Genomic DNA, 25983 nt, shown 5'->3' on the forward strand with positions numbered 1-25983 from the left:
GTATTTCTCTGTGCCAAAAAGACCCTCGTTAACAGCCAGCTGGAGGGTGTGAGCGACACACGGCAGGCTGGGGGAATCCCGCATACGAGGCAGTGGCAACCGCGACCGGCTCTAGGTCGGCTTGGAAAAGGCTCGGGGCCGAAGGTGGCTCATGGCCGCAGCTTTACAGCGCTCCCCGCCCAGACCTGGCTGCAGCGTGGACAAAGGGCTCGCTGCGCCCTCGTCTCCCCGCCGGGGCCAGTCCTGCTCCCGGTTGCGCCCCACTGCATTGTGTGCCGCCAGGGGCGGGGGCTCAGCCTGGTATCGTGCTGTTTGTATCGGAGCCGTTTTGCAGTACGAGTACATGAGCAGCAGTATCGGACCCAATACCCGGTACTGGTCCCTACTTGTGTCCGTTTTAAACATGGGCTGACTGTTTTAGAAAATACAAATTCAAGACTTAATGTTGCATTTTGAGTCCATTTCCCCTCCTTAATCTGATATATCTCTTACTAAAACAGGAAGTGAGGGGGCAGAGTCTAATGACCGTTTTAGTGGCTGGTTTTGTTATTGTCTTTATACTGGTACACAGTGAAGTAACACTAAGATAACACTCTCCTCCAGGAAGTCAAGAAATGTGATTTTCATTTCATTATGACTGTGTGTTATTAAAAGGATATTCCCCGCCTGTGCATGTGGGACAACCAAATATAATACAACACAGCAATAACACTAAAACTTTGATACACAATTTCAAAATATGACCAAATGATGGATGGATGGATGGATGGAAAGAGCACTTCATTAATCCCGAAGGGGGGAAGTGAGTTGTTACAGCAGCAAAGCCCACACACTATAAAGAAAAAAGAAAAAAAAGAATTGAAACCGTTATGTCTTCCAGCCTCTACAGTAACTTGTCTGTCCACATGTCTCCCCGTCTTCCTCTATATGCCTGGCCTTGTTTCTGTGTGTCTACAGTACATAAACCCTGTGCTGGTCTCAATGTGTCTTCCTGCTGAGCCTGGCCGTTTGTCTTGCTGTGTGTGCTTCACACATGTATGGATTTGTCCTGCTGCCCATATGCCTGCGGCTCTGTCTCCCTGCCAACACGATCTGCCAGAAATCTACGGTAGAACTGCAGAATGTGGTATTCTATACTTGTTTCCACATTTCTATTGTAGCCTATAGAGTGTAATGCAGTGTGGAAAGTAACTAAGTACATTTACTCAGGTACTGTACTTAAGTGCTTTGTTACTTTCTACTTCTACTCCACCATTCAGAGGGAAATATTGTACATTTTACTCCACTTACTATTTGATAAATCAGTTAATTTGTAGATTTCTGTTAATACAAATATAAACAACTAATAAATTATGATGTTTCATTATAGATAAAGATACACAGATAAGGTATATAAAGTAATTAAAATTAGCTCCAACTTTAGCAGCTGAACATTAAAGTGATGAACACATTAATACATCAATATTTAGAATCCAATAATATAACATTTATGATTCTGAAATTTGCCATTTTGCTTTTGTACTTTAAGTACATTGACGCTAATACTTTTTGTAACTTTTACTTTAGTAAGATTTTGAACGCGAACTTTTACTTGTAACAATATTTCTACAGAGCAGTATTACTACTTTTACTGAAGTAAAGAAAATCAGAGTACTTCTTCCACCACTGGTGCTACAGTATGTATAAATGCTTCATAATGTACTTTTCGTAGTCAGTTTGCCTGTACCAACAGGAAATGATACAAAACCTGTGGCAACTTTGAGATGTCGCATTAAGGTTGCAACTAACAGTTATTTTCATTACAGATGAATCCGCCGACAATTTTCTGCATTAATTGTTTAGTCATAAAAAAACAGAAAAGAGTGAAAAATGTCCGTCAATTTCCCAGAGCCCAGTTGGACATATTCAAATGTCTTGTTTTGTATCATCAACAACTCCAAAACCCAAAGACGTGCAGTTTACTACGATGGAGGACAAGGAAACTAAAAATATTTACTTTTCAGGACGTTGAAAACCAGTGAATTTTTACACTTTGTGCCTTAAAGGTCCCATATCATGCTCATTTTCAGGTTCATACTTGTATTTTTGTGTTTCTACTAGAACATGTTTACATGCTGTAATGTTAAAAAACAACTTTATTTTCCTCATGCGGTCTGCCTGAATATACCTGTATTCACCCTCTGTCTGAAACGCTCCTTTTTAGTGCATTTCAATGGAATTGCGACGGATACTGCCTTGCTAGGCAACAGTTTGGGTCCATGTTGACTTCCTATCAGCTGATGTTATTACATACACTGCAACAGGGAAATAAACTGTGACACATTTTAGAATGTTTATGTTTTAAAACCATGTAATGGTCTAAATATTGTATATTTGTGACATCACAATGGACAGAAATCCTAACGGCTTGTTTCAAACGTGCAATGTCTGAATACGGGCTGTGTGTGTGTCTCCATATATTGAGCGTTTTGATAGTTTAACAGTATTTATATAGCTCTTAAACCTACTTTATAATGTAAAAGACCTAAAAATCTCACTTTTTACAATATGGGACCTTTAAAAAATTACTTAAACGATTAATCATTTATAACATTTTTGCAGATGCGAGTAGCTCTTTCGCTTCCTTCTAGCACTGATTTACAGGATGTGACTGTCCATTAACAGCACGCTCTGCATCTGTTACGATCTATAGTAATTCACACAATCTGCAGAAATCCCAAAGACTTTTAAAATGCAGTTATTTTTAAGCACTGGTGTGTTACAAAAACCTAAATGCATGAGTAATGCTTCCCTGAGTGACTCAAACATTCAGTGACGTGATGCCAGTCTGTCCACTCGCTGCCATACTGGGCTTCATTTACAAGGATCCGACGACCTTTAGTTCCGGAGGCACATATGGAACAGATACCCGAAAGATGTGTAAAACGCTCTCTGTAGTAGAACAAACATAAAGTTTGGTGGCAGACAGAGTTAATTCATCAACTAAGACCATCCATCCATCCATCCATCCATCCATTATCTGTAACCGCTTATTCTATTCAGGTTCGGGGGGTGGGGGGGGTTTCATGTTTACAGTATATATTAGGCTAGGTGATACTTTTCATTTTCTTTTATGATATGTAAGTTGTGGGATGGTATTGTGATAATATATATTATTTTATGTTATCATTTTACAAAGTTATGTTTTCAATTTGAATAATTCCAAACAAATTGTAATTAAAAAAAATAACAAAATAACCGTTTAAAGTTGTTGTTTCATATGTGTAAAGAAGTATCATAATGAAAATAATTAATCAATTAAAGGGACTGTTTGTAACTTCTTACACGTATAAATCATTGCGGGTCGGTGGTCCCATGCGTGCTCGCATGGTGGCTACGCTGTTCAGACTCAGACTCCAACACAAACTACACGGAAGCACCAAAACCTCTTGGTTGTATCTAATGAAGCCCGTCTGTTAAACAGTGTTGGCCGCGGTCGGAGGACGCGGGGGAGACCGTAGCTTTGGTCTCCAGGGCCGGAGTCTCTGCTCCTCTGCCTGCCTGCCTTCACTCACACACTGCGCTCTTTGTCACTCGCTCTCTCAACATCCACTCTCACGTGCATGTGCGCAGACTACACACTGCAGAAGAGTTATTAGCTCTGAGAATATCTAGTGAATGTACAGTGGACGTGTTGTGCAGAAATAACTGCTGCAGCTCCTCCTGACCAACAGAGGTTTTCCCGTGTCTTGTGAAGTGACGGGGCTATCCGCAGAGAGAAACGTTATCGTCTCCGGCCAAAACTCCGACGTCTCCCCTGTTCCCGTCTGGCCGTGGTCGGAGAGGCTGAAGCAGGAAAAAGCCAACACTAGGATCAGCAGTGATTCATGGAGAAACCTTCGTCTGGTCAGCTAACATTACTGCCAAGGCAGCTGAAATATAGAGTGATATTGTGCTTTTAGCTGACGTGTGTCGCCTCACTGTTTTGACCGATGCTCGTTCATGTCTATGTAGAGCGAGCACCAAAGCGCAAGCGCGAGCAACAGGATGCTGACTTTCGTTGACTTAACGGCCACAGGTGTCGCTGTTAACAAGCAATTTCCTATTCTTACATAGAGTTCCTTTAAAGGGACTACTAGAATATGTTTAGATGCTTAAATGTTCAAAGAGCGCTTTACTTTTCTCATACCGGCTTTCTCACCCTCTGTCTGAAACTCTCTGTTTGAGCTCCTGCTTCAGGCTGTGAAAGAATCTGAGAGATTGTTTTGTAAAAGCTAAAAAAGGTCTCATGGAAAGAGTGGCGACCCGAGAGGAAACACCGAGAGACGGAAAATCATTGTGACCTCGAGGTAAGAGACAGTAATAATTACAGTTCACGAATGCAATGTTTGGCGGTACGTACGTCGGAGTAGTATTTACTACTGTTGCCAGTAAGCCTACTTTCCTGTCTGGTAACACTCGTTGACTTCTTGCACAGAATATTTTGTTTCTACGCCTCCTGGCGTTTTGGAGCATATTGCAACGAACAACGTGCTGAGCATAAACGCCTCTGTGCATGCTCGTAGTGCCCGTAGATGGCGAGTATCAACAAAGCTTAACTAGCTTTCTTTGAGGGCATGTCACACTAGCCACTAGGCAGGTATTATGCAAATGTGTTACTTAGTGACATCACGACATTACGGAAGAAAAGGCAGAACTTCAAGCAAGGTGTTTCAGGCAGTTCAGGAGCAGTGTTTCTGTGGGGGAGAATAACTCCTGGACTTTGGGCTTTGGAACTTTGCAGAGGTTTACATGCAAAAAACACACTAAAGGAAAAGGGGAAAAGCACAAAAGCATAATAGGTCCTCTTTAAAAATAAGAGTAACTGACAGGTTAATCAATAATGAAAACAATCGTTAGCTACTTGCAGCCCTGAAATTGATTATTTTATACATGATTATGCATACATGTGCCATGATGTGTCATGTATTGATATTGCAAAAATATTAATATTGATTTCAACCATATAGCCAGCCCCTATTATTATATATGTGCCTGTACATGTGCCTCATTGCTTACAGTATACCGTCTCACTGCTACAAGCCTGCCTGACCTTCCCTTGCAGAAACACATGAAGCCCCCTGACAGCGCAGCAGACCCCCCCTCCCACCTTCCCAATAACACATGCACACTATCCCTCCTCACTCCATCCCTCCGTCCATTCACTCCCTCCCTCTCTGGCAGCGCGTGGGCTGAAGCGTCTCTCTCACAAATAGCAATGCAGCATTGAAAAAGAGAGAAAGCTTAAACACAAGGGGAGAAAAATAAAAAAGACGGTTGTTCCCCGTGGTTCCTACTTTTTTTTTGCATCCCGTGTGTTTTGCTGTAACATAACACAAAAAGAGTCAGTCGATCCTGCTGGCTGGCGTCCATATCGACGCCGTCCGTCGTCTCACGGCGGTGTGTTTTTGTTTGAATCTCCTCTTTCCTCATTCACCATCTTCCTCCTCCACCTCCCATCTCTTCTGTCTGAGCCATCCTCTTCTTTAACCCCATTCTCAACCCTTCTCTCCTTCCTCTCATCTCTATTCCCTGCCTCCCTCCCTCTCTGAAGCATGCTGGGAAATGTGCCAGTGCATAAGGGCATGCAGCAGCAGCAGCAGCAGCAACAGTATGGCTCTGTATTCTAATATGGACTGAGGCGAAGCTGCTGTGAACTCTGTCCATAAAGGTCAATGCACTGCCCTTGGTCCTGACACAGTGATGCATGTGGTGGCGGCGGCGGCGGTGGTGGAATAAAACTGGTTTAAAAATAAAAATCCATTAATGCAGCCTAGTTTTCAGATGATAGTGTGGAGTGAGGAGTATTATAGAAGGCCCAAGCTTCCATTAACTCTCATCAGAATGACACTACATAATGTCATAACGATTTCTTTCAGCCACAGCTGAGTTATCTGGTGTTTGGTGGGCTGAAGCATCACTACGCAGTTCAACAAAACACCTTAACAAGCCAAACTAAGCTCTGTCATTTAGTGAGTTTTCATTTTATAGTCCTTTAATAAACTTCAGTTCATGCCTCACATTTAAATAAAAACATTTCTCAGTGCTACCAGGAGTCAGACGAAACAACACAAAAGTAATGAGTTAAAATGTAAATAGAAGTTGTCAGAGTATAGTAACGCAAAGATATTCAATTTTAAATAGTATAAAACACAGAAAATTATCATGTTTGAGAAACTGGAACTAGTGAATCTTCAAGGGCAGTCCTCGACCAAAAAATTCTTAGTCCACTAACACTCATACGATTTTGTCAACTAATCGATTAGTTGATTTAATCGACGGATATGTAAAACTGAGTTTCTCAACAAACAATCACACAAAAGCACCACTTTAAATCTGGTGTTTACCAGAAATGTGCTCATACGTGTTAGAAATAAGACATTCAGCATGAACAAAGCATAAAAAACGACTAATTGACTAAATAAATCTTAGTAAACTAAGACCAAAATGACTGATTAGTCGACTACTCGACTGAGAGGGGGCAGCCCTAGAATCTTTACTTGATAAGTGACTTAAACAGATAATCAGCTAATCGTTTCAGTTTTGTTTCGTTTGTAAAACATTAGAAAACATTTGAAAAATGCCAAAGTGACTTCATCAAATGTCTTGCTTTGTCAGACCAACAGTCCAAAACCAAATAATATTCAGTTTACTACAATATAAGAGCAAGAAAAGTAGATAATTCTTACATTTGAGAAACAGGAACCATTACATTTTTTGGCATCTCTGCTTGATAACTCAACAATAAGTTGATTATCAAAATATTTGCAGATTGATTTCCTCCATCGTTGCAGCTCTACCACAGTATACTGTACACAGGAGACTTTATTCTTCACCTTACTAACATAAATATGACCATGTTTAGTCTACAAACAAAGAAGTTCTCAAATACTAAATGTTGTCTAAACTAGGGATGGAACGGTTCAGGTAAAAAAAATACGAACCGTTGGGTTCGCTAGTCACGGTTCGGGACGTGTATGAATTGTTTGGTTCATTTAAAATAAGTTATGAGGCCGATTGTGTATTGTTTGGCTCCCGTTTATTGTCACACTAGAAATCAAGGCCTATTGAAGGAGGCTGGGACACGGGTGGACATGCGTCTTGAGGTACGGGGTATAACACACGCGCAGTGTAACTGAAGCTGCGGTCGTGCATTGCTATTGGCTCAATTTTGGCGAGTGCAGACCAGATGAAGCGTGACCCAGCCCCCTTCACGGATGAAGTGGCGAGTGCGGCTGTCAGTCAGTTAAGGAAATAGCGAGTGGACACGATAAAGTACAGTTAGAGGATCCACCAGCATCGTTTGGCTCTGCTGTATGGGAGCATTACGGATTTAGTGTTACCATGAAAATGACAAGAAATGGCGACTGTGTGTAAGCACTGTGCAACACGTGTGGCTTATGCTAGTGGCAACACTCCGGGTAGGAAAGAGCAACTCCTTCTCCCCGCAGCATTAAACAGCCTCTACATGCAGACTCAGACAGGGTAAAAAACACAACTAAAGCATTGGGGAGGTTTATAGTGAAAGATATGCAGCCTTATGCAGTCATGGAGGACGCTGGATTTCAGCACATGATTAGTGTAACGTTACTTGAGCCGCGCTAGACACTTAAGCAACACAGTAATTTCAGCAGCACAATCCCTGTAATGGTGTTTTATATTTATTCATTATTTCTAAATAACACAGTGGCACAGAAATCCAACTGTATTCCTCCACATACTGCACTTTTTGAGTAGAAAAACAAATCTTTTAATTAAGAGCTGAAAATCAGGAAATTGAGACATATGCTGTACTGTTCTTTGTTTTTTTTTAGTTCTGGTTGAGCTTATGCTTCAGTGTATGGCCTTAGTCTATAATTACATCATATTTACATGAAAATAACAAAGCAGCATATTTTGTTTACACTAATTACTGTAGAAGACCTATTCTTTCAATTAAGATTTGACAATGAAGAAGTGTTTATGTCCTTTATGTAAGCCAGACTTTTGTCAAGGCAAACATTTAACTTATTTTTGCCAAATAAATAAAAAGCATGTTGAAATCAGAGCATGACCTCCTCGCTGTAACATACCGAACCGAAAAACCGTGATCCCAAAACCGTGATATGAACCCAACCGTGAATTTTGTGAACGTTCCACCCCTATAGTCTAAACACACGCAGCTGTACATATTTGTTGGCATATTTGCTCGATGAATTACTCTATTACTCTATTACTAATGCTGTTCTGTATTAATCTAATAACAATCGAATACGATTCCTAATGGCTACAGTATATTACCGACGTAAAATTCAATTAGGCTAATTCATTACCACCCGTGGAGATGCCATGCATGGATGCTAAAAAACACAACATGATCACATGAGACAGGAGGGAACATTAATAGGAATTCCTGCATCATCGAGGAAAAGCCAGCTAAAACCTGTGACCCCGTCGTGTGATGGTCTTCCTCGTCTACACTTATAAACGACCATTTTAAAGCTGTTTCGGATGCAGATAACAGCCATCGATTTGGAGAGTCCTTGAGTTCGGGAAGACCCAACGAGAAGCTCTGATGGTTATGACTCAGATTCCAAAGGCATCTCCGTTGTGGGTTGTGATTCTAAAACTCCCATGACCCGCACTCCCTCGACAACAGGGAATATTTAGTTGTTACATCACAGTTTGCAGGTAAGAATACATAACAACTTCTCAGATTTTTCTATTCCCATCATAAAACCTGCAACGTTTTAACTTCGGCAGCAAGCGTGGCGGCCTGCGACAGGTGTGAACTTTACAGTAAGTCCATCTCATTTCCAGTGACAACTGCTATTATGAATTCATTAACAACTGCTTTTTAGGAGCTCTGGTCACACTGGCCTACTTATAGTTTTTCCCTGCATAACACCCTGCCACAGACAGACAGACACCACTAGAAAGCCATGATCTAACATCAAGGGACTGACTTACAACAGTTAAGGGGATGTGAGGAGTAACCACGCACAACAGGTTTCCAATTTTCATTACCAACAAATACCCCTTTCACACTAAGGACTCAACCAGGGTTGAACCAGGGTTGGTTGTGTATATGAAAGGGTTAACCCGCGTTGATCGACTCGCCTTTGCGACCCAGGTCGAGAGGTGGGTTGGACCAGGGTTGGACCAGGGTCGATTTCCATGTGAATTGCACGCACCAGGGTTGCTAACAAATGGGGCAGGACAAACCTATTTGGTTGAAAATGAAGGCGCACAGTCCGTGACGTAACTGTCACAGGTCACCGTGGCTCATAAACAAACAGCGGGACGGCAGCAGGAATGATTTCAGATACACCGGAGATGAACGACGGACGAGAACAACACGGATGTGTGGCGAGATATCGAGGTGCGGGAGCTCTAGTCCTGACCGTCCGCGGTGAGGAAGAAAAACTCGGTAGATGACTGGACGGTGAGAGACAACGTAGCGTAACGTTAAACGAACATAACAAGGCTGCTGAATGAGAGAGGCAACGGAAACACATCGCGTTAATAATACCTCACGGTACCGCCAGCTGTACGTGCATCTGTTTTAAAAAACATATTAAAATGGTTATGGTGTGATTTTTTGGGGGGAACCGTAGCAAACAAAGATTAAGTCTTAAGTCTGTAGAATATGATGTGTAGGTCAGGACATCTCTGCAGCACGACAATATTTAATTTGAAATGGTATTTTGACATTTCACCTTTAACAAATATTGTTATTTCCTCCTCATCCTGCGATTTAAAAATTGCAGTGGGCTATATTGCGTTTTCAATATAATTTTGATTAATAGTGCAGCCGTACTTAAGTCCAGAGGATGTTTACGAAAGTAAAAAGAGCAGTAGGTTAAACTCTTAGCATCATTCAACTACTGGCAACCAGAAAAAGCCTCACAAATACGAACTAGACTTGCTCATGATGCAGTTGCAGGAGTCTGACAGGCCTGGGTGACGGCAAGTTCCTCCCAAAATATGAATTCTGTCTCAAACATGTAACCTGAACTACTGGCACCTACGTACCTACCCCTCGGTTGTACAGTGACGAAGCACAAAGTAACACTGCCATAAGATAAAATTCAGTAAATTAATGTGCAAAAAATGCAAATAACACCTCTGTGAAATGACGTCTTAAAATAAATTAACTATAGGATAAATGCTTAATCATCAGCAAAGGTTTAATCTATACTGGCGAGGTGAATCGCTGTATGTGTGATATGTAAATGTTGTTATTGATTGCATCACGCACTCTCAGTTTATGACACCATATGCTCTCATCATAACTGTGAAGCAGATAGTGACAGCCACTGTGAATGACGATATCACACGGATTTATTTGCTGTTAGTCGGCCTGCGAAACCACTTTGAATATTTCTTTCAAAAGATTATCAACTGTATAATTAGTCAATCTGATGTAGGCGATAATTAATCCCCTTCCATGCAAACAGAATGTTTTGCAGTCATGTATGTGCTGCAGTGGGATGTAGTCCCGTCTGTTTAAGGTGGTTAAAATGACTGAGGGGAAATAAAAAGGCCTCTCAGAGCTGCACCTCCCTCACAGCCAACTGGAAGGTGTCGGTCCAGCGAGGAGCTTTTTCAGCCCATCTTAGCGCCAGTCGTACACAACTCCAGGGCTGAGATGCGATGACTAACGGCTTGGTAAATACTTTGGGTTTGAACAGAGCCACTTGGTGGCCGCTCTGCTTTGCTGAGACAGTGACACTGGCAAGCAAAAATCGACAAAACAAGTCAACAAACAATCTTTTTAACAACAATGACTCCTGCCAAGAGTCTTCCCAGGAAAAGAAAAGACAAAGAAGTTGTGGGAAGACACCAGATAAAATCATTACGTGGATACAAGTGAGGAGTTGCACCATGTGTGTGATGAGCACTGTGATCATCAAAACACTTTGGATTAAATAAGCAATTGTTGCAACAAGTTGTACCTATAATATGGGAATAAATCGGCCCGCTCTGAACAGCCATGCAAGAAACAGACACTGCACTAGTCTATAAATTGACACAATTACCTTAATAACAATAAATGTACCAATGCTGTGTTATTTAATACATCAGGGCATCATAATTCCTTCCTGTTTGATTTGTTTGACCTAATTAATTACTGTATGACCAATTGAAAATGTTGGACTTATGGTCTGTGTGTTTTCACAGACTGTATATAAGAAGTGGACGTAGTCACCGTGGTGTCACCAATTGGTTTGTGGACTGCCGTTTTGAAGCCTCGAGTTAAGCATTTTGGCCGTCGCCATCTTGTTTTTTTGCAACCAGAAGTTACATGAGAAGGTGGAGCTAAATACAATCAAATGCTGAATAAGACATGCAATGGACTAATACTAGGGATGTCCATAATTAACCGTTTAACCGTTAACCGACATTATGCATTTTAACTGATTAACGCTATCGGTTAAAGCGGTTAAAATAAATGTTAATAATTAACTCAAAAGCTGAGCGGCTCAGAGGAGCGGCTCGTCACTTTAAGGAGAAAAGCTGGTCCACCTTAACAGCCCACCTTAAGAGGTGGAGCCGGAGTTGCAGGATACAGGAAGTCGGCTCTGGTCTCTGGCTCGCTTGAGTGGAGGAGTTGTAGTTTTGTAGCATTTATTCACCGACAAATAAAGTGTACACACACTGCTACACCTACGTTCACAGCTAGAACGCCACCAACAACCTCACACTCACCGCCAACACACACACACACGGTCTGTTGGACACTGACTAAAGTTACGCAGACTACGTGTGCGGCAGCGAGCACGAAGCCTCCGGCAATGCTAGAGCTGCTTACGTAGCACAAATACACACACTGTTGGACACTCACTAAAGTTACGCTGGGCAGACACACAGCTGACAACCTGCTAAACTAAACTAAATGTGTGGTGGAGACTTTTACTGGGAAAGTGGCTGCATGTCCGCGACACTACACGCAGCATCGTAGCTGCTAAGTTAACGCTCCCGGTAGGTGAACTGGGGACTCCTGTCAACGAATATCTGTTGTGCTCCTGCAGTTGGTACACCGCTGCATGCGAGGCACAAATCTTGTCGGTTAACGGTTAATAATCGGTTAACGAGGGTCGGTTATCGGTTAAGAACATTTTTCAAAATTAGCATCCCTAACTAATACACCCAGATTTATTAAAGTGATAACCTCACAGTATATATTGTCATATCGCCATATCCCCCAACCCCATTGTCATTGGTTGTTAGAGATGTCCTGAGTCGACCGGGGCATAATTTAATGGATCAGTATCGACTGAAATAAAGGTGATACAAATCTGATCCTTTCTTTATTGTACTGTGCGGTGTTTTGTCCACTTTAAATCGGTTTGGCAGATTAAATTATCATAATCTGCGGAACAGGGCTCCGATAGCTGCCGATGGCTGCACAGCCGCCATCAGTCACGCGGGGACGTACGTCACCGTTTTGCATGGAGGCTCCATTCACAAAGTCAAGGTTAGAGGGGGAGAAAATAAATTATCTCAAATATATAACGCAACACTATCAGCTCTTTGTCCACGATACAAGACAGGAAGACAAGGAGTAAAAGAAATCATTCCTTGTTACTTTAACTTGCTTATTGTACCAATTTGGCGTTCTCTCTTCCAACTAATCCAGCCCCATAACCATCCATTCATGAAATTAAATCGCACACTTCAGGATCCTCCATACCCCAGCATATGCACAAACATTAATGGTTTGTAAGAGCAGCATTTAACAATGCAAGACGTGCAACAGAAGTAATCCTGGCCAGTCATACTGTAAACCACAGAGCAGCCCATCGCTCATTGTAAATAAATAGAATCTTTTCCAATGATGTAATCGACCAAATCACACTTCAGGATGTTCTCTTATGAATTAGGAAATTCAGAGTGACAAAAAACTGATTTAGCCGACTAGGCTGCTGCAAAAGTAAAGAAGATAGAGTATCAGCCGACTGATCGGCTTTAAGCTTTTTCCTGCTCCAAACTATCGTTATTATATCAGTCTTTAAAAATCCACCATCAGTCGACCTCTACTGAATATATGAGTGAAAATTAGAGTGTGTGATTGTGCAAATGTAAATTTAAAAACTAGATTGCCGGCCAAAAGGAGACGTTTCTGTTGTCTGGTGTTTGTACTCAGCCAAAGATCTTTTATAAAAGGAAGAAGCTCCACTCTGCAACACCTCTGTACAACCGTTAGTAGTGTTTCTGTAGTTCCAACAACTCCAACAGCCCGATTCGTCAGTTTAAAGAGTCACATCCTCCCTGTTAACTTTTCATTAATATCATAAAAAGCTTATTAACTTGATATTTTTTTTAACCAGGACCTCCAGTAAACAAACAAGGTATGTCAGAGTTAGTAGGCTGCAGCTATTATTTCAAAGAGTCAGATAGATATTTACATTTAAGTTCATTTAAAGGTCACATATCGTGCTCATTTTCAGGTTCATACTTGTATTTTGTGTTTCTACTAGAACATGTTTACATGCTGTAATGTTAAAAAAAAAAAACTTTATGTTCCTCATACTGTGTGCCTGAATATGCCTGTATTTACCCTCTGTCTTAAAAGCTGTTATAGCGCATTTCGACAGAATTGCGTCGAAATTGCAACAGAATTGCGTTGCTAGGCAACAGCTTGGGTGCATTTGTAATTCCTGTCAGCTGATGACATTCACATACACTGCAACCAGAAATAAACTGGGACACACTTAGAATGTTTACGTTTAAATATGTGTAAAGGGTCTAAATATTGTATATTTGTGACATCACAAATGGACAGAAATCCTGACAGCTTGTTTCAAATGCAGAGTTTCTGAATACGGGCTGTGTGTATTTCCCTGTGGATTGAGCGTTTTCATACTTTCACAGTATTTATATAGCACTTAAGCCTGCTTTATAATAAAAAAACATTCCACTTTTTTATAATATGGGACCTTTAAGTATCAGATCAGACTCTGTTTCAGAAGATGCTCAATATTAAAAGGACTCAGGCAATTTATGTATTGAAAATTGCATTGAGTAAATTTTGGTCAACAGGAGATTCATAATGTCAGTAATCTGATATATTTGGTTTACTGTTCAGCCACTACCAGTTTACCAAGATTTATTATACTGGAGACAGTTCCTCTCATTCACAGAACAACAGAAATGCATATATTCTCAAAATGTGAGAGATTTGCATATAAAAGCTTGTTTTTCCATTCAGTAGTGAGGTCGTCCAAAACTACAAACAAAACTAGAGTCACTTAAATCCCAGCCAGTGAAAATCTATGTTCTACTTTGTCTTTATTAAGTATTTGATTGACTCTAAACAGCTTCCGGTCCAGCCATGCAGGCTCTCAATGTGATCCAGTAGAACTGTCTACATTCTCAGCTGACATGGAAACAGCCAGCATTGAGTCCAACCAGGTGAGCCATGTCACCATTAATAAAAAAACGTCTGATACAATTAGACAAAGAGGTATTTCCTTTTTTGCAGAAGAACTAACGGCGCACATATGACGTCACTTTTTATTCATCAATAATGCAGCGGGGGTTATCCACGAAAATTAGTCACTGTACAGTACAAATACAATTGTTGTTTGTTCCAAAAGGTTGATTGTTACTGAGAACAACGTCAGCCATGTGTACTCAAGTCCCCGGCGATGACGTGAACACCTGAGAGTCTCCACAAGCCGCCGGTGAAATCCCCCAACATCCAGGGATGCAGTCAAGGCCGTTTGTCTACGTACGTACGCAGCCCGTTTCCAGCTCGTTCTCTAGGGTGCACTGGAAGCCTGACCACCGCCGATCAGATTAATCACCGCTGACTCATAAAATAACCATGATGGATGGTGAAGCTACAGACGATCCACCTCCTCCACCACATCGGGAATGAGCACACCGGGGCCCGAGAACCGTAAGTGAAGTTACCCATCATGCAACACGGGAAGGGTTACTCCAAATAATCGACTACACTGCTTTATAAAGACACAATACTGAGGTAAATATCACCCATAATACAGTGTGAGTGTGGGATACATTGCTGAGATTTTAAGGAACAACCCCCCCTCTGACACTCTTATATCATCCATCTGTGATGTGCAATGCCTTTGTCATCAACTTGGTGTATACATTCTCGTCTGCTTCCACTTCAGTCAGTGATTCCCTGTGTTTCCCAGAATGCCTTTCAACAGCCCCCAGAGAGTGGGCGTGAACTTGTTGATTTCACTCAAAGGTAGGCGTACGCAGAAACACAAACAGCTTGAAAGTGTGATCATTCAGCTGTAGGGTTATACGTATACCTAGAATCGCAGCGTTGCCCCTCACTCAAAAACACAACACGTCCTGTGGCTGCACTGCAGTCTGCTCTGTGGAGGCTGCTGTGAGCGTACACAGTGCTCCTCTCTTCCTCTTCTGTAAAAGGATGTTTACCCTCATGTTCATGTTAAATCTCAGAAGAAGCTTCCGCTCTTTGATTTTGAGGGATTGACCAGCTGGAATCTGAAAATTTTGGCTTTTTTACTTATAAAATTACTCAAACCAATTCATTGATTATTAAAATAGTTGGCGATAAATGTAATAGTTGACAACTAATCGATTAATTGTCGCAGCTCTAATAGTGACAAGCGATTAAGTCATCTATCAAGACAAAGTGCAAAGTATTAAGTGGTTTCAGCCTCTGACATCTTATAGACTAAACAATTAATAAATTCATCAAAAACATAACTACTAGGTGAATTAATAATGAAAATAATCCTAAATCAGAGGAAATCAATCCACAGCAATCCTGATAACCGATTAAGTTGTTTATCAAGACAAAGTGCAAAGTATTCATTGGTTTCAACCTCTCAAATGTGAGGATTTTCTGCTTTTCTCGGTTTTACATCACCGTAAATTGAAAATTGTTGGGTTTTTGACTGTTGCACGGACTAAATAAGCAATTTAAAGCCCATTTTTCTGGATTTTGTGACATCTTATAGACCAAACAATTAATACATTAATTAAAAACTAGAGCTGTCATCTACCGAAGACATTCTTAGTCAAATAACACTCATACAATTTAATCGACAGATCTCTCCACAAAGAATCACATAAAAGCACCACTTGTGCACCAGAGATGTGCTCATAAGTTTCTTGGAAATAAGTCATTCAGCTTGGAAAAAGCATGAAAAATTGACTAATCGATAAATTAAATCTTAGTCGACTAAGATCAAAACGACCGATTCGTTGACTAATGGACTAAGAGGCGGGGCAGTCCTGTCAAAAACATAATTACTAGATGAATCAATAATGAAAATAATCATTACTTGCATCTCTATTCTGTTTTATCTTGGACTGCCAGTCGAACATAAGCGATTTGGAGACATTACCCTGGGCTCTGGGAAATTGAGAGGGACATTTTTCACTATTTTTACAGATTTAAAGTGTGTTAGGCTGGATTTTAATTTTACTTTCAATTACTCACTTTGCTGAACACCAGATTTTTTTTTATGTGGCCAAACAGGCCGATTGTGTCAATTATGGAGGACGGGGAAGCACTTCTCTAATGTACCCTCACTTTAGTAACCCAGTGAGGCAGGTGTAGGTGTGCGGCAGCTCTAAAAAATCCTGGTTAAAACACATCCTCAACCACACACATGGCCCTGCAACCATATGCAAGGTGATATCATCCACAAACACGCACCTACACAGACACCTACACGCATGCATGCCTAAAACACATACACATACACACACAGTTAAGTTAGGTAAGGCTAGCCTGAGCACCTGTGAGCCCATGAGGCAGCAGCAGTGCAGAGGGGAGCATTTAGTTTGCAGTGTTTCTCTGCATTAACATGATGCATTAGCATTCATGAGGCAATTATGCTCCCATTGGAGCCACTCATGTGTGTGTGCGTGTGTGTGTTTGTGCATGTGTGTGATCTGTCTTTTCATGACTCTAATGTGGCAACACACACATGCATACACACAAACCCATTGTTTTAAGCTGCTAGGTGACTCCATGTATGGATGATGCTGCTGCTGCATTCATGGCATCACAGTGAGACACAAAATGGGAGGGTTTTGTTGCATTATGCCGAGGCGTTACTGTATTGTGCGTTATGTATGGCAGCAGATCAGACAACAGCCTCATGATTAAGAACCTGTTCGCCTCTCTAACACACTGCAGCAGCACAACAGCGACTAGAAATGAAGGCAGTAAAAAAATACCTGTTTTTTCTTTTACGCAGGGGGCTCCACAGAGGGGATGCTGATCCTATAGATGCGGCACCCGTCACCATTTTCCCCCTTTTTAGAAGAAACCGAGAAGAAAACAGTGCCTCGTATGAATGGGACTAAAATGCGGTGGAGCTTACAGTTTTTTTCCCCTTCAATAAATCAATGGAGGCTCAACAATAAAGCGCAAACATTGCAGTGCCACACATGCGCCCTAGCAGGGAAAATGTGGCATGAAAATGTGGCACCATTGACGCCTTTAAGTTAACATTATCTGTCAGGTATAACAATAAAACAAATCGACTGGAGGATGTTGTGATGTAAATAAGACACTCACAGAGCACATTTCCTCCTAAACACATGTGTAATCTATGAAGTTACGCACGGTTAAAAAACACATTATCACTCCAATTCACAACATTTACGTCTCTTCAACAAAACAGAGCTCAGACAGATGTTTTACCTGCTTTCTTCTTCGCCGTCTTCTCTATTGTGGTTCCTGGACTGAGAGAGAAAACGTGTCACCTACATGTTTCATTGTAATTCCAGGTCTGGATGAGGAGAATTGATTAGCCGCAGTGAAGCCTCGCTCTCCTCCAGTACAATAACACAAGAACACAAAGAAAGCGGAGAAACCCGGTGAGAGGACGCGTTTAGAAAAAACAGATCTTTCTCGTGTAGTCACGTTATTTTCAGTTTTTTGATCGTTGCGGTGGATGATGTGTGTGATGCTCAAAGGCTCCACGTCCACGGCGCTGATGTTGCTCCCTCCGCCTCTCCGACTCTGACTGCTCTCACTCAGGTCCGCTGCGCTCCCTGGACGACTCCTTGATTGGCCAACATGGCTCTGGCCCACGGTCGCATTCCTCAAGTGCTGGAAACGATCAACCAATCACGGAGCAGGAAAGGTCGCATCCTCGACTCTGATTGGCTGAGCCGCGTTCGAAACCAGTTGGTAAATTCCCGATACACGCGCACCTGACTGCTGACAGTTAATGTAAATATTAATGCGGAGACAAGTAGTGCACATTAATATTAATGCGCTGACCAAACATGATTAAATAGTCATCCCTGTTAGCTATTTTACATTTGTTTCAACATTTTTGTTAACAACACCAAACCCTAATGGCTATAAACTGTTACCTTCATCACAATGCTCAAATGTTTTGTGGCTCCAGACACATTATTTTTTTTTTTCAACATAAAATGTCTCTTTTGATAGTAAAGGTTTCTGACCGCTGGACTAGACTAGCGTCTGGTTGTTTAGCTAGCTAGCTATATGCTAACGTTCTTAGCTTTGGCTGGTCTTTGTTTTTATCTTTTATGGGTTTTCGCTCTTCAGAACTTGCCCTACCTACCTTCAAAGAAGCTTGTCCTCTACAGTTAGTGTAACACGCTGACTATAAACTTGTAGTTACCGAATTAAAACTACTTTCAGTGTCTGCAGGAGAACTTCGTCCACTTTAATGTAGCTACATCTTCACAGTGGAACAACTGAACACTCACAACACACGTAACACATCACCTCATCATCATATCACTCCGCCAACCAACCGTTACTATAGTTACAGGCAAGGTGCGCCGCATGTCATTGCCAGTCTAACTTAAGGAACAGAACACATCTAGGCTCTATAAATGTATTACCATTGATTAAATTGTGTCAATTATTTTAATAAACCTGAGAAGGTAAGAGAGAGGTGAAATCCCAGCCCTACCGGTGGACCTCATGGAACATTGTTTCGTAATTTTTTTTTCATCCCGTTTGAATTTTGCTCCATGAATCACACATATCGATGTTTGTCAATTTAAAACATAATTTTGCAAGTCAAGAAAGTCGCAGTTTGTCATATAGGTTTGTCGTAGTATCATTTAGTTTTGTGTGAAACCGCTCAGTGAACTACATCTCTTGTCTCGCACAACATAGGATACGTCACCAACACTAGCTAACTTAGCTATGACCAGGACAGGATCAAAATAATTATTTGTCTCTCGCCATTGATTACCGTTTAGACTTCTTCGGCGGGACTTCGCCTCTCTATCTACAAAATTGATCTTCACAAAAATAAATCTCATCCTACATCAGCGTACTAGGGATTCTTGAGGTCAACATTCAACAGACAACATGGCTTCTAGTGATGTGAATATCAGGAGAAGTTGATCGCTATCAACTATTATTAAACGGGGTTTGTTGAAATGACTCGATTCTGATTGGTCAATCACGGTGTTCTACAGTCTATTATGTCTTTATAGCAGACCGTTGCTAGATATAACAGACCGTGCTAATGGACGTAGTTCTGATGTGAGACTGGCGGACCGCTTTTGTGTCAAATTATTGATTTCTCAGTAAAGTAGCCGTGTAATTAGCTGGATAATGTTACAGCTAGCAGGTCATTGTTGTGAAATAAACCCAGACAGGGCTATGCGGCGATGTATTATGAGAATTTTTATCAGCATCCAATAGTCCAATAGTTTGTACAGTAGGAAGGCAAGAGAGGTTGTGATTAGTTAGCATATTTTTGACAATTTGCTTCATAACAACACCCTTACTAAGTCACAGTCTCTCTTTGTAGCCTGTTTATGTAGTAACCAATGTTCAGAAGGAATATTTAACATTTTGAGGAGTCAAATATATTATGAGGCACAACATTACAGGAGTTATAATGCAGGTTAGGTGTTGGTTGACTTTCTGTTGCCCAAAAAAAGACATTAAGGGTTGGTCCATCCTGTTATAGTCATGCAGATCACACTGCGAAATAGTCACAAATGTTATCTATTTGATTTCCGTCGCTCAGCACAACTTCCAACAACAAATCTTTGTGTGTTTTTCCTATGAATGTCCCAGCAACACGTGACGCACATGTCAATTTCCGCTCAGTCTTTTCAAATAAACTACTTAGTTAGTTTTAGGAATAGATCAACTTTGTTAGACTTAGGCAACAAACTACTTTGTTAGGTTTCGGAAAAGATCATCTTGGTTAGTTTAGGAAAGATTGTGGTTTGGGTTAATTAAGTTACGTGACAAATAAATCAACTTTGACTTCTGGTTTCACAAGGGACATGAACGCCGGTCTCCTGGGGAAAGTTCTGTGTTTTTGACCCACCCATCCAACCGACCTCCTCCCCTGCGCAGCTATACTTCCTGGTTCACAGTTACGTGGATACATAAGAATTGATTTCGTGCTGACCATCACAAAAAATGTGTGAAATTTGTGTCAATGTACACGAGTCAATACATTAAATTTCGTGACTATTTCACAAACTACTGGGCTGTGCAGATCGTTTTGGTTTAACTTGTCCAGGTGTTAGGTTAGCTTCTGCGTCCACTTCATTACAGTGAGGTGAATGAAACATCTTGAAAAAGACATTTAAAACGTTTTACAGCAACATGTCGTTCCAGATATAAAACCATAGTCCATCAGAATCTACGTTCTACTAAAGAAATAGTCACTATGTAAAGTGGGTTTCTGTGGATTAAAGGGGGACAGTGTTTTCTGAAAAGACATGTCATTTTTTAATGCTATGAACATCACAAACCAAATTTATTTCAAAACACACCATCTGCATGACTAGATAGCAGTGGTCAATGAGAAAACATGTTTTTTTATAATTTGGGTGAACTGACCCGTTAAAAGAGATAAAGAATATAGCATAACAGTATGGTTTATGCAATACTTATGATTTCCCAGGCCCACCGCTCCCCATTGTATTGTGTAATCATGCTATTATGGTAATTGACTTTCCTAGATTAATACCAGACTAATAAAGGTGTGTGAACTCTCTTCTGTGAATAAGAAGGAGTTTAATATGAGTTTAGGTAGGGTTGCCCTCCCCCTTCCTCCCGGCACGGAGCTGTTCAATGACTGCTTGATGAATGGGAGGAAAGACGGAGGTGGAGGATGCAGAAGCGCCAAGTGATAATGCAGTGTCATCAGTTACCTTGACACCGCAGCCTGTACATCTAAACGTGTTAATTATGATTTTTTTTTTTTTGCCAGGAAATTAGCAGAGGCTTGTTCCCAGTTCTTGGCCTGGCCTCTGTGGCTCAGGCTTTGCCTCCATCACTCACTGCTGACCTTCAACAACAAGAGAGAAAATATAATATGCAATCTCTACGGCGCTCTGCCTCCAGCCCTGGCTTATATTCCTCCTCAAGGATGCAAAAGCTACAGGCAGCAGCACCAACAGTAGCTACAGCACGAGGGACACAAATGCATGTTGTGTTCACATTTTAGCAGCCAGCATGCCTGTCGCTTTTATAATATGCACACAAGCATGTCAGTGGAAAATAACAGAGGTGACCCTCACAGGTCAGCAGGCAGTAATAAAGTGTTTCATGTCAACGCCTGTCAGTGTTTCAGCCTATTTAATGCCTCATGGGTTTCAAATGTTCGGAGTGAATGAGATGTCCCTTACAAAGCTTCATCCTTATCTAACCTGTGTTTTGATTTCTATTAAATATGTAATATTTAATATGTCGAGAAGGACATAATTATTTCAGTCTTTCTGTTGTTAAATGTTTGGAGGTTGAGTGTTGGTCTTGAGAATTTCTAATTAACAAAATGAAAACAACTTCCAATATTAATTAAATTATTATATTGTCTAATAATTTAACATAATCACATCACTTTAGTTCTGCCTCCTTTTTTTTTTTTATTGCATTTTGACTGGTCTTTCAGTCAGTATTGACCTCTTATAATAGGCTGTGATAAAGGGTCCTCTCCGGCTAATGTGAAATTGGATTAACTTTGAGCTTTTCATTTATTCATGTTTATGCAAATTAATTCTTTATGTAAAGCAATAATGTGTCCCTGAGCTTCCCTTACGGTTGAATAAGTCCAACCAGGGACATAGCGAGGATTTTAAAATACTGTCGACAGTGCATGCAGTATTTTTTGGGATAAGAATGACCAACTTGTAGAATTACACTTTCAGTATATTATATGATCATTGTTAGACAAAAACCTAAATGTCTTATTTTTAATGTACGTGTTACAAAAAATCCATGCAGGGATGCAAAGAAATCAACACGTTCTCATCCCAACTCGTCACATCCTGCTGCTTTGTCACGCCCCTTGGCGTCACTTTATTTTTGGCATCAAAACCAGCCCAGTCGCACTGCACTTTGTGAAATAGTCATGAAATGTAATGTATTGATTCGTGTACATGAACGTCTCTTTTCTTTTGTGATGGTCAGCATAAAAAAATCTATTTGTGTGTAATTCACGTAATTGTGAACCGGGAAGTATAAAGAACGACGAAGCATTTGCAGGAAGTTCGGGGTGGATGGGTGGGTCAAAAAACACAGGACTTTCACCCAGGAGACCGCTGTTTGTGTCCCGTGTGAAACCAGAAGTCAAAAGGCGATCTATTCCTAAACCTAACCAAGTCGATCTATTCCATAACCTAACCAAGTCGATCTTTTCCTAAACCTAACCAAGTTGATATTATCGTAAACCTAACCAAGTCGATCTATTCCTATTCCTTACCAAGTCGATCTACTCCTAACCTAACCAAGTCGATCTATTCCTATTCCTAACCAAGTCGATCTATTACTAAACCTAACCAAGTGGATCTATTCCTAAACTTAACCAAGTGGATCTATTCCTAAACCTAACCAAGTGGATCTTTTCCTAAACCTAACCAAGTCCATCTATTCCTAAACCTAACCAAGTATATTTGTTTTGAAAAGACTGGAGTGGAAACTGACAAGTGCTTCACGTGTTGCTGGAAATTCGTAGGAAAACGCAAGAAAAAAATACGTTGTTGAAAGTTGTGCTGAGCGTCACGAAAAATATCAAGTAGATTCAATTTTGTGACTATTTCACAAACTGCCGTGAGACTGTATTGTCAAAACCACTATAGTTACCGGCAACAAAACCATTCTTTACATTTACATTGTAGATAAAGGAAAGCCCGGTGCGTTCCATACCGGCGCTAAGGGGTGCCTCGTATGGCGGTATCGAACATTGATGGCCGTGACAAAGCCTCTGTATTTGACGCCCTGGGATTGAGAACGGGGCTGAAGAAATAGACCCATTAAAGAAAGTTGATGATGAAATATATTCTGAATATAGAGATATAGTAATTAATTATCCCAGCAGACTATTTCCACACATTATTTTATCACTAAAATTGGAAGTTGTTGCAAGTTGCATAAACCTCCACATCTCCCAAACTACAGAGGACATGACCTCAGTGACCTCAGCGGTTGCTGCTGCCCTGAGTGCCTGTTAATCCTGCCCAAAAAATGTCATCATGGTGGGAACATTTTGTGTCCTGTGGGGCTTTTCAGCCTGAATACTTGTGATTTTTTGCATGAAAATCACAAGTTTTAAATATAGTATACTATGAACCTTCTGAAAATATGCTCTCCTGAATAAATGAGAGTATGTGAGCATGTAAAACGATACATTTTCAGCCTGAAAACTGGATGAACTTTTAGTACTAACTCTACTGCATTAAAGTCATGCTCTTCAAGTCTGCTGTTTTCTGCAGTTGGACTCAAGTTAACGTCCATTTCCATGCAGATGAATATTTTATTCCAAGTAAGGAAAGAGCAGCGCTGACCTGAGTTCAGCAGAAAACACTGTGGAGGACCGCAGATGGAGAAGCTACATGTTGGTCTCTGCAGAAATAGCCAGAGGAGTTGGCACACATCGAACCCAACCGTTTGCCAGCTGTTCCCTTACAAAAGACAACTCTGGTAATCCTCTAATATAGATCTCACAATATGATACACATATCACAGCTCACAGCAAAAACACCATGACATTATAGTAATACATTAAAGGGGACAAACTGTGAAATAAGATGACTCAGTCAGTTTTTTGTGAGCTGTATACATCAGAAAACACGTGATTCAATAACTCATTCAGCTTGGCTCCCCTTCCTATGTCACACGCAGGCTCATTGAATATACTGCAGCATGAGAACTACTTTTGCAAAGGTGCTCTGTATTTTTCTCACAAGCCAATCAGAGCAGAACTGGGCTTTTCAGGAGGGGGTCTTAAAGAGACAGGCGCTGAAACGGAGCATTTCAGACAGAGGGGTTGCGTCTGAAATTCCACACTAACATGCCTATTTAGTACGCTAAAACAGTATGTGAGATTTTTATGTCCAAAACCTTAGTATGAAACCAATAGTACGTGTATTGCATACTATTTATGAAATATTACAGTATGCAACGCTGGATGCTACAGCGGCATAAATATCCCACAATGCAATGCAGCAGTAACGACAACGTTCATTAACAGACGTTAGCGGACAGCTCTGTAACGTCAATAATGCTTCAATTTAACTGTGAGTATAAGTCACTTTGCTAGGCATAATATATATGTTAAAGGTCCCATATCATGCTCATTTTCAGGTTCATACTTTCATTTTGTGTTTCTACTAGAACATGTTTACATGCTGTAATGTTGAAAAAAAAACTTATTTTCCTGATACTGTCTGCCTGAATATATCTGTATTCACCCTCTGTCTGAAATGCTCCATTTTAGCGCATTGCAACGGAATTGCGTTGCTAGGCCAACAGTTTGGGTCCATGTTTACTTCCTGTCAGCTGATGTCATTCACATCCACTGCAACAGGAAATAAACTTGGACCCATTTAGAATGTTTACATTTAAAACCGTGTAATGGTCCTAAATATTGTATATTTGTGACATCACAAATGGACAGAAATCCTAACGGCCTGTTTCAAACGCACAATTTCTGAATACGGGCTGTGTTTTTCTCCGTATATTGAGCATTTGATAGTTTAACAGTATTATATAGCAATTAAACCTGCTTTATAATATAATAGACCTGAAAATCTCAGTTTTCACAATATGAGACCTTTAAATCAATTCAGACTATGTGATTCTCACAAACCGTTGTTTTGGTCACATGACGTTGGCACGGGTTACCATAGTCACACGTCTCCAACCGGCAAGGAGGCTCTCAGGAAGTGACGACATAAATTACAGTTCAGTGCGTCCGAAAAGATACATACTGCCGCTTATTCATACAAAAGTATGTTACACAATAGTATACCTGTTGAGTATGTAGTGCATAGTATGCAATTTCGGACGAAGCCATAGTGTCTGGGTGTTTGCATCAGGTTTGCATACTGTGATATTTCACCGGAAATAGAATGCAATTTGCGTACTAGTGGTTTCATACTAAGGTTTCGGACACACTAAAATATCTCACATACAGTTTTAGCATACTAAATAGCATGTTAGTGTGGATTTCGGATGCAACCAGGGTGAATACAGGTATATTTGGACGGACAGCAAGGGAAAAATAATAATAATGTTTTTTGAACATTAAAGGGTCCCATATCATGTTCATTTTCAGGTTCATACTTGTATTTTGTGTTTTCTACTAGAACATGTTTACATGCTGTAATGTTCAAAAAACACTTTATTTTCCTCATATTGTCTGCTTGAATATACCTGTATTTACCCTCTGTCTGAACGCTCCGTTTATAGCGCATTTCAATGGAATTGCACCATGGAATTGCAACCATGGAATTGCGTTGCTAGGCACAGTGTTGGGTGCATGTTTACTTCCTGTCAGCCGATGTCATTAACATCCACTGCAACAGGAAATAAACTGGGACACATTTAGAATGTTTACGTTTAAAACCGTGTAATGGTCTAAATATTGTATATTTTGTGACATCACATATGGACAGGCTTGTTTCAAATGCACAATTTCTGAATACGGGCTGTGTGTATTCCTCCGTATATTGAGCATTTTGATAGTTTAACAGTATTTATTTAGCACTTAAAAC

The 25983-nt window shown here is 40.7% G+C and overlaps 1 protein-coding gene across 1 annotated transcript in view; it reads right to left on the bottom strand.

Annotated features, from left to right (window-relative positions):
• LOC119503246 (protein shisa-7-like) overlaps positions 1–18322 on the bottom strand; it is a 50043-nt gene extending 31721 nt beyond the window's left edge. Inside the window, 2 exon segments of the mRNA XM_037794926.1 lie at positions 17200–17277; positions 17669–18322. The gene's annotated coding sequence lies outside the window, so the exon portion shown is untranslated.
• Positions 18323–25983: the final 7661 nt, after the last annotated feature.

This window comes from Sebastes umbrosus, chromosome 15, assembly GCF_015220745.1.
Source record: "Sebastes umbrosus isolate fSebUmb1 chromosome 15, fSebUmb1.pri, whole genome shotgun sequence".
NCBI classification, from domain to species: Eukaryota; Metazoa; Chordata; class Actinopteri; order Perciformes; family Sebastidae; genus Sebastes; species Sebastes umbrosus.